The sequence below is a fragment of the Balaenoptera physalus genome (assembly GCF_965194825.1).
Source record: "Balaenoptera physalus genome assembly, contig: SUPER_15_unloc_3, whole genome shotgun sequence".
Taxonomy (NCBI): domain Eukaryota; kingdom Metazoa; phylum Chordata; class Mammalia; order Artiodactyla; family Balaenopteridae; genus Balaenoptera; species Balaenoptera physalus.
Genome location: NW_028126497.1, coordinates 50,137 through 65,540, shown reverse-complemented (window position 1 = coordinate 65,540; position 15,404 = coordinate 50,137). Strand labels below are relative to the sequence as shown.

Here is a 15,404-nt window from a genome sequence, read left to right as displayed (position 1 = left end):
AACTGGGAAGTGGAAGAATTGCGTTTCAACTGTTTCAGTCAACACGCATGTATTAATGATACCTAAGTATTGAACACCGGGCTAGGTTTCATGAGGGATACAGAAGTTCTGGCCATCTCTGGTTTTGGGTATCCCTTATTTGTTGAGACCTTTGCGTTGTTTGGTTGCCTTTTGTCTGTTTTCCAGATGGGAAAACAGGAACAAGGGAAGTATAGGTTATTACTAGGTGGGGTTGAACAAGTGGAGCAGCAAACTGCAAAGCAGAAAGAAGAGGGACGTACTATAGAGGGATGTGATTTCCATTTTCAAGGCGCCTGCGTCCTGTGCAGGGAGACAGCCTAACATAAAATGTGCCTAACAAAAGATCTATTGACTTCTTACTAAAAATCTCCAGTTCATATAACCCAGGGGTTTATACCTTCTCCTTTAAAAGTTCTATTCCTGGGACTTCCCTGGTGGTCCAGTGGTGAAGACTCTGCGCTTCCAATGCAGCAGGCGTGGGTTCAATCCCTGGTTGGGGAGCTAAGATCCCACATGCTGCGCAGCCAAAGAAATTTTTTTCAAAAGTTATACTCCTGTGTTGTTGAATTTAGTGGTTTAGATTTTGTTTGAATGTTAAGAAGATTTCAGTTTATTTACCAGGAACAAACAAAACATAATGTAAAAATAGTTTCCCAGAAACGATTTCCATCGTTCTCTTCTTCCCTTTCTCCCGCAGACTGACTGGTGTTTCATCTTGACAAGTTCTCTGAAGTTCTCTGTCATTCCATAGGAAAGCGGTCTGGCTTGGAGGTTGCAATCCCAGGGAATTTTTCATCAGCGGGGAAGTCTCCATCACTACAGAGGAATCAAGGGAGAAGTCAGTCCCGGGTAAGTGAGATGCTCCCCCTAAACACCAACACAGCAGTCGTGTACCTTTCAAGGGGTTCAGGGGCAAGATGGGCAAGGCATTTCTACTAACTCTTCTTAAGGATCATGGACAGTGTGCCCTATGCTACGAGGTAAGCGGTGACTGTTGTAATTCTTACTGGTGATCATTTCATGTCACTGATCCTTGGCTCTCTTTGTATCTCATAGGACTGTTGTAAGTCCAATACAAAATGAGTCTTCTTTTTAAAAAACTGAAATGTTTTACAAAGCCTAGCATTCTCATAGAGAGTCCTTTGAATTCTCCCCACTTTCCCGAGAGGCTAAGAACACTTCACACCATGAACTAGGAGAGGGGGTAGAGCCCTTTCTGATGAAATATAGAAACAAAGACAGAGTCTTAGCCTGCTTGCTCTCTGGACAGGATCTCGGACCACAAGGTCTTAAATCCTGGTATAAATGACGGAAGTGAGGACAGTTCAACTGGCACTCTCATAACAAGAGTTCTGAAACACCTTCCAAAGAGACTGTAGCGGTAGACGAGGGAAGGGAGTGCTACAGTGTGGTAGTACAGGGGGAATGCTCGGCTACAGCAGTGAAAAATGTGGTACCTATTGGTGTGCTCTCGGGGTTCTTGTACATGTAGCATAGATGACCTTTACAGTGTCCCTCCCACCTTCCCACCTGCATTAGGTGTTCTGTTTTTTTGTTTGTTTGTTTGTTTTTAATTTACGTTTATTGATTGATTGATTGATTGAACTTATTTATTCTACGTATTTATTTTTTTGGCTGCACTGGGTCCTCATTGCTGTGCACGGGCTTTCTCTAGTTGCGGCTAGCGGGGTCTACTCTTGGTTGCGGTGTGCGGGCTTCTCATCGCGGTGGCCTCTCTTGTTGCGGAGCATGGGCTGTAGGCGCGTGGGCTTCGGTAGTTGCGGCTCACGGGCTCTGGAATGCAGGCTCAGTCGTTGTGGCACATGCGCTTAGTTGCAGCACGGCATGTGGGATCTTCGCAGACCGGGGCTCGAAGCCGTGTCCCCTGCATTGGCAGGCGCCACCAGGGAAGCCCTAGCTGTTCTTACATAGAGTCTAAAAACAGAGAGCACTGAGAGAAGGTAGTGATTATTAAAGGCTCAGGATCTAAATTCTACCTGTCTCTACACCCCTTCCCAGCTGTCGATTTGACCCCGTTTGTGAATGCCGACCTCATTCTTCAACTTGCTCTGCCGTTTGTATACTCACCTTGAAAACTTGTTTCTGTGATGCGTTGAGCAGACACAGGGTGGCAGATTGCAGAGGTGGAAGCTGGTGGTCGGATATTTGCGGGCTGAATCTCCTTCAGTCCCATTCCCATTTCTGGTTGCGCAGAGGCCCTACTTCCTGTGTATGACGCGGAGCCATAGGATTGCGGGCAGGAGCCAAGTTCTCCATACAGTGAAGACCCCAGTGTGCCTTGGTTATAGTAATATACCTGGCTTCCTTCCTGGTAGGGAAGTGACAGGCGGCTATGCCCCTGATTTGTTCGTGGGCCTCCTGATGCAGCAGTTCCCTTGGCTCTGGCCCTGTCGTCAGCTGCCCCTAGGAGGACTCTGAGCCCTAGCTACTTCTCTGGTAGATTTGCCTATTCCCCCACTATAATCACACCTGAATAAGGCAACTCAAACCTTTCAGAGATGTGTCGTGAACCTCTTGTTTTCTGAAATACCTATCTGGTGGTTGTGAGACTTAAGGCCAACCTCCCCGAGAGACTTTGTTTCTATTTCTCCTAGTAAACCTAGACTCATCTCCTGTCACCTTCAACTCTACTCCAATTGTGTTCTTTCAACCCAGACCCCTGACCCTGCTTTTTACTTCTGCCATTTCATCCTCACTCCTGCTTCCTTTCCTAAATCCATACGTCTCTTTTGGCCTTCCTAGCCCTGGGCCAAGTTCCTTCCTCTTTCCTCAGTTTTTACCCCTTTCCTTCATTCTCCCATCCAACTTTCAGGCCTTCCTTTCTCACGCCCCAGTTAGCAGCATCTCAAAATTCGAAAGGTTTATTACTCATCTATTAATTCTATTCCATTTACTTATTCGGTTCTATACCTATCTTACCTATGTATGGAAGAACCGCTGGTAGCCAAGGTGGCAGCAAGAATCCTAGCAGCTGTCACCTGACGTATCCGTAGTAGTCAGCAATTTCCATTTCTTTGTCCCTCTCGGTGAAAAATTGCAGCTTCCCCGAAGAGGTGTATCTGGCAGCATTCTCCCGTTGTTGTTGAGCCCGCCTCTTCATGGCCTCTCGCTCTGGCCTCTGCTCTTGTTTGATGGGCTTTGACATGACTGGCTCAGGCACGTTGGGTTCCCTCCATGGAACTCGTTGCTTGCTGAAGTCTTGGAGTAGAAGTTGGGTTTGGAGCTTGGGTGGGGACTGGCGCTTAGTCACAGCAGGGGGAACAGGCTCGCGCTGGAGAGAAGCGCCAGATGAAGTTTTGTAGGGTGCAGGCCTAGGAGCAGCAGGCTGAGGGACACGAGGCTGGGTATGGTTGGTCCAAGCCGGTTGGGTTGGGTTGGCCACAGTTGGCTGAGCTGGTTTGGCGGGACCTGGCAAAGAGGCAGGAGCTGGCTGGGATGAATTGACTGCAGCAGGTTGAGCTGAGTCAGTAGAACCAGGCTGGGCACGGTAAGCCACAGCAGGCCGATGTGAGGCCAGAGACTGTGGCCTCCGAGGAGCGGGTCGAGCTTGAGGCTTGTCCCAGGCAGAAAAAGGCAGAGGTATCAACTTGACCTTCCCAGGAGGAGGCCGCTCACACTGGGATGGAGATGGACACTCTGTTTCAGCACTGCTGTCTGGTTTCTGGGCTTGGACTTGCGTTTTCTCAGGCCTCTTACCCTCACGTGGGGTATGCCGCCGTGGCTGGATCGCTGGGGGTGGCTGGGGGTCTTTGGGGTTGCTTGAATTTCCCAAGAGCCGACAGGAAGAGAGCCCAGTTTTCGTCTCATTCTTCTTCCCCAGCGCATGAAGAACCTTCACAGACTCCAGCATGCGCACGCCAAGGGAGGTTCGAGGCTTTTGAAAGCTCTCTTGGCGAAGCTCAGTTTGGTGTTCCTTTCGCTTCGTGTTGGGGATTGCTGGCTTGTCTTCTGCCTTGACTTTGTTCCCTGACTGCTTGTTCTCTTCAGCCTTGTTTCTTCCTCTGGTCCTTTTGGTCTTTTCCTGCCCATGGCTCTCAGTTTTGCTGATCTTTCCGGATGCAGCTTTCTGAGGTTTGCCTTGAGAGTGCTTGGCCGTGTTCGCAGGAGCCCTGTCACTGACTGCAGCAGTGCATATAACCGCTTCTCCCCCTAACAGGCACTCTGGATCCTTTGGCTGGATTTTGGCCTTGGGAGCACCACCGATAGGCTCAGAGGCTTTCTGTTTGTTCTTCCTGGGTTGATCAGAGGGAACCTTTACGACACTTGGCTTTTCCTGCACCTGATTCACCTTAATGGCTCTGGTGTCTTCAGCTTTGATCACGTTGGGACCTTGGGATCGATCAAGATCTTTCCAAGAATTAAAGAGCTGGGGAAGGTGAATATCCTCCGCCAGTGTAGTAATGTCTGCAAGACCACTGCTAGGTTCAGTCCCATTTTCAAGTGTCCCTAGGTCCTGACGACTCAGGCTGTTCTCTCCCAGATCAGCATTTTCAGAACCAGGCTGCTCCTCTTGGCTGAGGGGATCGGTGCAGGCCAGCGGCTGGGGAATATCAGGGATTCCCAAAGGGAGTAGTGGAGGATCTTGGTTTTCTATTGGGATCTGGTAGGCCTCCAGAGGCTTTGACAGCTTGGTTTTGATATCCTCCACGTTCTTACTCTCTGTTTGTCCCTGGCTTGGAGCTGGAGGCAGGGCCAGGAGACGCCTGGCACTCTGGACTGGAGCTGTCACTGAAATGTCCCCAAGTTCAGATGGTGGGTTACTCTCAAGTATGTGACTGTTTCTGCTACTGCAGGACTTGGGGAGTTCTTGAGTTTGTGTCACACAAAACGTCTGGCTTGGAGGTTGCAATCCCAGGGAATTTTTCATCACCAGGGAAGGCTCCATCACTACAAAGGGATCAAGGGAGAAGTCAGTCCCTGGTAAATGAGATGCTCCCCCTAAACACCAACACAGCAGTCGTGTACCTTTCAAGGGGTTCAGGGGCAAGATGGGCAAGGCATTTCTACTAACTCTTCTTAAGGATCATGGACAGTGCCCTATGCTACGAGGTAAGCGGTGACTGTTGTAATGCTTAACTGGTGATCATTTCATGTCACTGATCCTTGGCTCTCTTTGTATCTCATAGGACTGTTGTAAGTCCAATACAAAATGAGTCTTCTTTTTAAACAACTGAAATGTTTTACAAAGCCTAGCATTCTCATATAGAGTCCTTTCAATTCTCCCCACTTTCCCGAGAGGCTAAGAACACTTCACACCATGAACTAGGAGAGGGGGTAGAGCCCTTTCTGATGAAATACAGAAACAAAGACAGAGTCTTAGCCTGCTTGCTCTCTGGACAGGATCTCGGACCACAAGGTCTTAAATCCTGGTATAAATGACGGAAGTGAGGACACTTCAACTGGCACTCTCATAACAAGAGTTCTGAGACACCTTCCAAAGAGACTGTAGCAGTAGACGAGGGAAGGGAGTGATACAGTGTGGTAGTACAGGGGGAATGCTCGGCTACAGCAGTGAAAAATGTGGTACCTATTGGTGTGCTCTCGGGGTTCTTGTACATGTAGCATAGATGACCTTTACAGTGTCCCTGCCACCTTCCCACCTGCATTAGGTGTTCTTTTTGTTTTTTTGTTTTTTTGTTTTTTTTTAATTTACGTTTATTTATTGATTGATTGTTTGAACTTATTTATTCTACGTATTTATTTTTTTGGCTGCACAGGGTCTTCATTGCTGTGCACGGGCTTTCTCTAGTTGCGGCTAGCGGGGTCTACTCTTGGTTGCGCTGTGCGGGCTTCTCTTGTTGCGGAGCATGCGCTCTAGGCGCGTGGGCTTCGGTAGTTGCGGCTCACGGGCTCTAGAATGCAGGCTCAGTCGTTGTGGCACATGGGCTTAGTTGCTCCACGGCATGTGGGATCTTCCCAGACCAGGGCTCGAACCCGTGTCCCCCGCATTGCATTGGCAGGTGGATTCTTAACCACGGCGCCACCAGGGAAGCCCTAGGTGTTCTTACATAGAGTCTAAAAACAGAGGGCACTGAGCGAAGGTAGTGGTTACTAAAGGCTCAGGATCTAAATTCTACCTGTCTCTACACCCCTTCCCAGCTGTCGATTTGACCCCATTTGTGAATGCCGACCTCATTCTTCAGCTTTCTCTGCCGTTTGTATACTCACCTTGAAAACTTGTTTCTGTGATGCGTTGAGCAGACACAGGGTGGCAGATTGCAGAGGTGGAAGCTGGTGGTCGGATATTTGTGGGCTGAATCTCCTTCAGTCCCATTCCCATTTCTGGTTGCGCAGAGGCCCTACTTCCTGTGTATGACGCGGAGCCATAGGATTGCGGGCAGGAGCCAAGTTCTCCATACAGTGAAGACCCCAGTGTGCCTTGGTTATAGTAATATACCTGGCTTCCTTCCTGGTAGGGAAGTGACAGGCGGCTATGCCCCTGATTTGGAATCTGAGATGGTGCTCCCTGAGCAAGCCTGGCAGAAAGTGATGGATATAGAGGGACCATGTTATTGGCGTCTGAAGTTTTATCATACTGGGCTGCCATAAACATGGAGGAAGCAGCTGGGTGCCGGTCAGTGAGTGCCAGAGTAAAGTCTCCGAGTGAAGAGGAATTCTTTTCAGTGCTTCCTGTGATGTCCCACTCAAGAACACCTGGATAGGAAGGAGCTGAAGTGGAGATCTGGCTGTGGTCAGTAACTCCAGATAACATAGTCGTGCTGGAATGTTGGTAAAGGTAGGCACTACCCATGAGTGTCTGGAAAGAGGTACCGGTAGCCGATGCCGAACTGACGGCAGGGGCAGAGACTCTGGAGAAGTTGCAGACACTTCGTGTTAGGGAAGTTGCATTGCTCACCACAGGAAGAGAATGCTGCAGAGAATTTAGAGTTCCAAGTAGAGATGGATTTTGGAAATTTTCTGTAAGAACAAGAGGGTCATGAAAAACTCAGGGAGGTTGAGAAATTCTCACTACGTTTGAGGAACAGCATTATCTTAAGGTTCTTGCTCTCAGGACACCTCTACTATCGACCCTTCCTGAGAAACCCAAAATCAGACAGTTAATGATGGCTGTAAGGACTGAGCAGTTTTCCACTCTTCTGTATTAACTGCCTGTGCTCCCATCTTGGGCACAGATGGGCAGAAGAGCCAAGTGGTATGGTTCAGACATTGTTCTCTAGGCTGGAAGCAACCTTCTCCCTGCCCTGTCTTTCCCTTCAGCCTGCACTCGTATTGACTTCTATGCTATTTCCTAGACTGGAAGCATTTTAGAACTAGGAGGCCCTTAGAGAACTTTCTCTTTTTTCAGTCTCATTTCACGAGTAAGGAAACTGAGGCTCAGAGAGGTCGGGTTGACTTGTTCAGGTTCTCTCATTATGTTAGTGTCATTACCAGGTTTCAGAACCTAAGTATCCTGACTTCCTTGCCAGGACTCCACTCTGAGCATGATAGTGCCAGAAAGCAGGAGAAATAGAACTTATAATATAAGCATTTTTTTTGTCCATTAGAAAACAGTACGGCCATTACCATTGTCATCTTCAGTGTCTCCCTTTGCTTGTGCAGTTCCCACGCTATTACCTAGAGTTGACGTATAGCTCAGTCCAACTGGTGAACTGAAAGAGTCATGTTTGCCCTCTTCAAGCCTGGTTTCTCATCCTACCTCAAAATGATTACCCGAAAGTGGATTTCTTAAGTGCTTTTGGAAAGAGAAAAGTTATCTGATTACTTCAGATTACTCATCTATAAAGTGGTTATAACACCACCACCAATAATAATAGCAGTAATAATTAATAGATGAATAAGCTGATCTATTGCGTATGATTTATATGGAGGAAGATACAATAAGTTCTAGAAAGACAAAGAAAAATCATGAAAAACATGTTACGTAACGAAAAAGAAATCCATAGATATTAATGAAAACTGGGGTATGTGGGCAAGTATCAAAGCCTAATGAATTTACTAACAAATGACATTCTGTACCATACATGCAATATTATGAAAGTGAATTTTGCCCACTCTATTTTAGTGAATACTATTAACCAAAAAACACGATGGAGGTGATAGAGGTGAATGAATTCCTAGCCAATGCATACAGACAGAGACGATAAATCAGTAAAAAATGCACAACAAGCAACAGAATGCAACAAATGTGAATGTATAGGTAGCCACAACATATATAGACAAGTATTTCAATGAAAACCGGTACAAAGCAGACAGCAAAATAGTAAGTGTAAAAGAGTTTCATTATTGTGCTCATTCATATTTTTACCCAGCAAGTAACAGGTATTAAGCCTAGGAGAAATATATCTTTCCATGAATATAACTCATATAATAAGCAGAAAGGAAGCTTAAAAAGTATCAAGAAGGTTTTTGTATTTATCCTAGAACTTAGAATCATCTTCCACATCCAAGAAGATGACATCCCAAGACCTCAAAAAACCATCATCCCTAGAATCCAATTAAAAAAGATTTTCAAATGTAAGAAAATCCAAAGGACTCCACAACATTGTTTTAGATAAACGTGGATGTTTGTGTTTTCTTTTTTTCTTTTGCCGCGCCGCGTGGCCCTGGCCGTGAAAGCACCGAGTCCTAAGCGCTGGACCGCCAGGGAATTCCCTAAATGGGGAATTAGAGATGTGGGGGCTTGACTTTTTCTTTTTCTTCTCCGGTAGCTAAGATCTACAAGCGAACGATGGCTGTTGATCAATGTGCTCTCTGTGTTAGGAAGGAAATAACTGTAAAAATTGAAAAGCAACCTTGCCTTAGAAGCTACATATCACACAAAGGAAATAGTCCTTCTGATTCAATGTAGAAGATATCATTTAAAATGTTTAATTGGTCAAATGTCTACCTAGTTTAAAAATTAGAAAGAATAGAACACTGAAAAGCAGCCCCCTAGATAACCACTTTGGTTTCTGGTTTCTAGGAAGCATCATTTCTAAAACATACTTCTAAAATGTTTCTATTCCAAACTGTCAAGTGCCAGCTGTATTCAGAGAGGCAATAAAAGAAAGAAAACGGAGTATGACTTTTCTGATAGGCTGCCCTTCCTGGTGATCCCCTGTTCTGGCCTTACTTTCCTTCTTAGTCTGTTAATGTAAGGATTTGCTACCATCAGCTTTGTTTTGCCCTGCTCTGAGCAGATTTCCCTCTGTGCTGTTTCTGCTTTAATTTAAAATCTTTGGCTCCCATCAACATTCCATGGCAAACTGCCTCTTTCTTGAGAGCTCCTCTATGCTTTCCCTCTTCATTCTTATATTTTTTTCCCATCTCTTGGTTCCTGTTGGCCTGTGCTAATGAAAACAATCCTAAACTTGCTTACGTTTGACTCTGTGCCTCCCTATATAGCCCAGTACTCTCCATCCTCTCTCCCTATTCTCTCTTTTCAACTAGTCGAAATACTAGTGGAGGGAGACCATTGGAGATGAAACATCTTGGTATATATCGCTAGTTTTCTGTGTCACCTGGCTTTTCTATGTTTCTGTTGAAACACTCTTTTGAGAAGTCTCTGATTTCATTTTCTACATGGGTACCCTTTAAGGCTCAATATTGGAAAAGAAGGGGATCAGAGTGATCAACCCAATGTGGTATCCTAACGTAACAGATAAGGAAAGCAGCAGGCTTTGTGAGGCAGTCAGTGATTTGTCCAAAGTCACACAGACAGTAAACGTCAAAGTCAAAACTGAAATTAGGTCTCCAGACTTGTAGTTCAATACTTTCCCTCATTATTCCACGCTATTTTGAATCTCCTCCTCAATTTAGGGGCACAAGAAATCGAACGCAAAACTTTCCAAAGTTTCTTTTCTTACCTGACATGGTCAGAGAAGAGGAGACATCAACTGCAGGTACAAGGGATGAGGAGACAACACTAGAGGATGTCTGAGTGGCTGCAGCTGAACGGCGCACGTGTCCAGTACAAAGGTCACTGGTTACTGGTCCAAACGGCTCCACGGAAACCCCAAGACCTCTACCAAGTGGTAGTAGGTTTGGTAGGAGAGTGATGTCACAAAGCAGGCAGTTGAAAGGTATGAGCTAGCCAATAGGGAGGTCCGATCCCCAACAGGAGGGCGGGCTTGGGTGAAGAGAGCGTAGGAGAGCTAAAACAACCCCTCAATTTCTGAGCTCTGGGGAGGAAATCCTAGAAGACAGATTTACCTCCCCCAGGCTCTTCCATTAGGGAAATCATTGCAACATTTCTTACAGACGTTCATTAATATAATTAACTAACAGTTACTTATATTCTACAGAGTATTCTATTTTATGTATCATATACTTAGAGCTATATAGATCTTATTTAACTAGTATCCTTAGGAAGGAAAGAGCCATGTAGTTTGAACTATTACAGTTGTAACTTGGTTAAAGAGCAGGGTGAAGTTTGTTGAGTGTACCCTGTGGAGAATGTTGTGGTCCAAGGCTCTTCTCTTTTAGTTTCTTCTCCTTGACTCCTACCTTCCTTGGGCTGGGCTAGGCTGGGGGCCAGGTTGGACTTGCGACTTAACATTTCTCTTCCGCTTTCTTTTTTTTTTTTTTTCTTCCATTATGGGCATTGCTTCTAGGACAAGCCTTGATCTTGCATTGGATGTTCCTTCCTGTCAACTTCCAGCAGCAGGAGTCTTCTTTTCAGTGCTTGATGCTTCACGAAATAGACTCTGCCCATTGGCAGCAAATACCAGAGAGCTAGGAGACAGAGCTGGTTGCAGACCTTTCCTCTTCCAGCCTTTGGTTGCAATTGTTTTGCCCATGATTTGCTAGCTCTAGTTCCTTGGGCCACACAGGTATCCTGCCATCCAGCTCTTTTTATATGTGAGAGACATTCTGAACACTGTCCCTCTTTCTTTGCACAGAAGTATATACAGTGTGGCAGTTACCGTAATCTCCTCCCCCTTGCAAACAGCCCCTCTAGAATCTCGGACCTCTAGGACTCTCTGTCTTGCATGCTTGGGTGCAAGGCCAAGCACAATGAAGAGGAGAATAATTAGAGAAAGAGGAGGACATTGGTGGAGAACTGGGAGCAGGTAAGGTGAAAGGGCACCGGAGAAAAGAGATGCATGTAGGTTTTTTGGTTTCTGTGGGAAACAAGTTGACACACTTGGGCCTCATTTTGTATTAACAGAACAGAGAGTTGTAGATATAAGTAGCTAGATCGTGCAGCAACTGCCATGAAGTCTGTACACTGAAGAGAACAGTCTCACATCTAGTTTTCATTTTGTTTTATGTCATATTACCTTATTTATAGCATTCACTGGTATGTTTGTAGAACGCAGATGTTTTCAAATGCTCTGGTTTTGTCTACATGGTTATTTCCTTGTCCTATTTGTAAGGAATCCAACATTGTAAGACATATTGCATGTTTTTCTCTTGACGATTGTTTACCTTGAAGCGTCATGAGCTAACTTGAGCTGTTGGATTTTGTGGAGAAACTTTAAAAAGGGTCTGTGAAAAAGGCATTGTGGTGAGTCGCATTATGCACCCGAGCGTAAGGAGCAGATATCTGCCACCAGCCCAGCTTGGCCTGGATTGCCTCTGTGTTAGTTCCCCTGGTTAGTGCTTTTCTCCCTAACCACTCTTGTGACTGTGATAATGTGAGTTAAGGGCTGAGTTGCTAGTGATTTATGTGTGAGGTAGGCTGGTTTGAGGGAGGAAATCTATGGACCTAGTCATTTTCCTTGGTGGTAAGCTTTCAGGGGTGCAAAGATCGATCTTCCTGGGGACTTTTTTGGTACCAGGAAGATATCGCATAGATGGGACCTCCAAAGACACACATTTAATTTTTAGGCCTGTTGTTCCTATTATGGGATGTGAGTTTCTTCACTGATGGGGATGCTGCTTATCTGAGAAGAAACTGTGAAAGGTGGTGTAGTATAGAGGTGTGGCTTAAGCTTTTAAGTTTTCTTCAAGGTTTTTCCCCTAAGCTTCATACTTCAGACGGCCTACTTACATGAGACTAGTATGTGATGTCAGGCTAACAACTTCCTAAATACCTGCAAGCCAGATCAGTGTCTCTTTTCTCTATATTCCCATGGAAATCAAGGGTCCCGCCGAATTTTCCATCGAAACAGTTGATTTGTGCTGTCTCTAGGAATTCTACAGGGCGTACCGTTGCTTCCTAACCGGTGTCATTTGGGAGATCGATCCCCCTCTGTACGTTCAAATGATTAATTTTGAGACTCTGCTCATGTGTGCAGTAAACCCTTTAATTCCCTAAGACCTTCCTTTCCTCCATCTCATACCCCATGAAGCCCGCTTCAGTTTATCTCCTGAATTTCTTTGGAATCTGTCAGCTCTCCCTCAACATCCTAATACTGAACTTGCCTGTCTGTTGCGATTAGGTCCTAACTAGTGTCCATATATCTTGTTTCCCTCCAATCCATTCTTCACACAAGAAAGCTTCAAAGCAAGTTGGAACATTGCTCATAAACATCGCTCACAAACATTGTTTTGAGAATAGAAAACACACTGGTGGCCTTTAAGACTCTGCGTGCTCTAGAATCCTCTCTGCTTCTCTAGCCCCATCTTGTGCCACGTTTGCCCTCACTTTCTATGCTTCAGATACACTGAATTAACCTTAGTTCTCACTCATCTGACAGAAGTCAGTTGAGAAATTATTTTTCACTGTGATTCCTAGCATTAAGGAATTTGATGATCAGGTTTTGTATGAGGACTAAAACTAAACTGGGAAGTGGAAGAATTGCGTTTCAACTGTTTCAGTCAACACGCATGTATTAATGATACCTAAGTATTGAACACCGGGCTAGGTTTCATGAGGGATACAGAAGTTCTGGCCATCTCTGGTTTTGGGTATCCCTTATTTGTTGAGACCTTTGCGTTGTTTGGTTGCCTTTTGTCTGTTTTCCAGATGGGAAAACAGGAACAAGGGAAGTATAGGTTATTACTAGGTGGGGTTGAACAAGTGGAGCAGCAAACTGCAAAGCAGAAAGAAGAGGGACGTACTATAGAGGGATGTGATTTCCATTTTCAAGGCGCCTGCGTCCTGTGCAGGGAGACAGCCTAACATAAAATGTGCCTAACAAAAGATCTATTGACTTCTTACTAAAAATCTCCAGTTCATATAACCCAGGGGTTTATACCTTCTCCTTTAAAAGTTCTATTCCTGGGACTTCCCTGGTGGTCCAGTGGTGAAGACTCTGCGCTTCCAATGCAGCAGGCGTGGGTTCAATCCCTGGTTGGGGAGCTAAGATCCCACATGCTGCGCAGCCAAAGAAATTTTTTTCAAAAGTTATACTCCTGTGTTGTTGAATTTAGTGGTTTAGATTTTGTTTGAATGTTAAGAAGATTTCAGTTTATTTACCAGGAACAAACAAAACATAATGTAAAAATAGTTTCCCAGAAACGATTTCCATCGTTCTCTTCTTCCCTTTCTCCCGCAGACCGGTGTTTCATCTTGACAAGTTCTCTGAAGTTCTCTGTCATTCCATAGGAAAGCGGTCTGGCTTGGAGGTTGCAATCCCAGGGAATTTTTCATCAGCGGGGAAGTCTCCATCACTACAGAGGAATCAAGGGAGAAGTCAGTCCCGGGTAAGTGAGATGCTCCCCCTAAACACCAACACAGCAGTCGTGTACCTTTCAAGGGGTTCAGGGGCAAGATGGGCAAGGCATTTCTACTAACTCTTCTTAAGGATCATGGACAGTGTGCCCTATGCTACGAGGTAAGCGGTGACTGTTGTAATTCTTACTGGTGATCATTTCATGTCACTGATCCTTGGCTCTCTTTGTATCTCGTAGGACTGTTGTTAAGTCCAATACAAAATGAGTCTTCTTTTTAAAAAACTGAAATGTTTTACAAAGCCTAGCATTCTCATAGAGAGTCCTTTGAATTCTCCCCACTTTCCCGAGAGGCTAAGAACACTTCACACCATGAACTAGGAGAGGGGGTAGAGCCCTTTCTGATGAAATATAGAAACAAAGACAGAGTCTTAGCCTGCTTGCTCTCTGGACAGGATCTCGGACCACAAGGTCTTAAATCCTGGTATAAATGACGGAAGTGAGGACAGTTCAACTGGCACTCTCATAACAAGAGTTCTGAAACACCTTCCAAAGAGACTGTAGCAGTAGACGAGGGAAGGGAGTGCTACAGTGTGGTAGTACAGGGGGAATGCTCGGCTACAGCAGTGAAAAATGTGGTACCTATTGGTGTGCTCTCGGGGTTCTTGTACATGTAGCATAGATGACCTTTACAGTGTCCCTCCCACCTTCCCACCTGCATTAGGTGTTCTGTTTTTTTGTTTGTTTGTTTGTTTTTAATTTACGTTGATTGATTGATTGATTGATTGAACTTATTTATTCTACGTATTTATTTTTTTGGCTGCACTGGGTCCTCATTGCTGTGCACGGGCTTTCTCTAGTTGCGGCTAGCGGGGTCTACTCTTGGTTGCGGTGTGCGGGCTTCTCATCGCGGTGGCCTCTCTTGTTGCGGAGCATGGGCTGTAGGCGCGTGGGCTTCGGTAGTTGCGGCTCACGGGCTCTGGAATGCAGGCTCAGTCGTTGTGGCACATGCGCTTAGTTGCTGCACGGCATGTGGGATCTTCGCAGACCGGGGCTCGAAGCCGTGTCCCCTGCATTGGCAGGCGCCACCAGGGAAGCCCTAGCTGTTCTTACATAGAGTCTAAAAACAGAGAGCACTGAGAGAAGGTAGTGGTTATTAAAGGCTCAGGATCTAAATTCTACCTGTCTCTACACCCCTTCCCAGCTGTCGATTTGACCCCGTTTGTGAATGCCGACCTCATTCTTCAACTTGCTCTGCCGTTTGTATACTCACCTTGAAAACTTGTTTCTGTGATGCGTTGAGCAGACACAGGGTGGCAGATTGCAGAGGTGGAAGCTGGTGGTCGGATATTTGTGGGCTGAATCTCCTTCAGTCCCATTCCCATTTCTGGTTGCGCAGAGGCCCTACTTCCTGTGTATGACGCGGAGCCATAGGATTGCGGGCAGGAGCCAAGTTCTCCATACAGTGAAGACCCCAGTGTGCCTTGGTTATAGTAATATACCTGGCTTCCTTCCTGGTAGGGAAGTGACAGGCGGCTATGCCCCTGATTTGGAATCTGAGATGGTGCTCCCTGAGCAAGCCTGGCAGAAAGTGATGGATATAGAGGGACCATGTTATTGGCGTCTGAAGTTTTATCATACTGGGCTGCCATAAACATGGAGGAAGCAGCTGGGTGCCGGTCAGTGAGTGCCAGAGTAAAGTCTCCGAGTGAAGAGGAATTCTTTTCAGTGCTTCCTGTGATGTCCCACTCAAGAACACCTGGATAGGAAGGAGCTGAAGTGGAGATCTGGCTGTGGTCAGTAACTCCAGATAACATAGTCGTGCTAGAATGTTGGTAAAGGTAGGCACTACCCATGAGTGT

At 45.8% G+C, this 15,404-nt stretch overlaps 1 long non-coding RNA gene across 1 annotated transcript in view; it reads left to right on the top strand.

Moving 5' to 3' along the window:
• Positions 1-757: 757 nt before the first annotated feature.
• The window catches only part of LOC309644425, a 55,127-nt gene continuing 40,480 nt past the window's right edge, over positions 758-15,404 (top strand). The window contains exons 1-2 of the long non-coding RNA XR_014254419.1: positions 758-870; positions 13,428-13,575. This is a non-coding gene — a long non-coding RNA (uncharacterized lncRNA). The remainder of the gene's footprint in view (positions 871-13,427; positions 13,576-15,404) is intronic.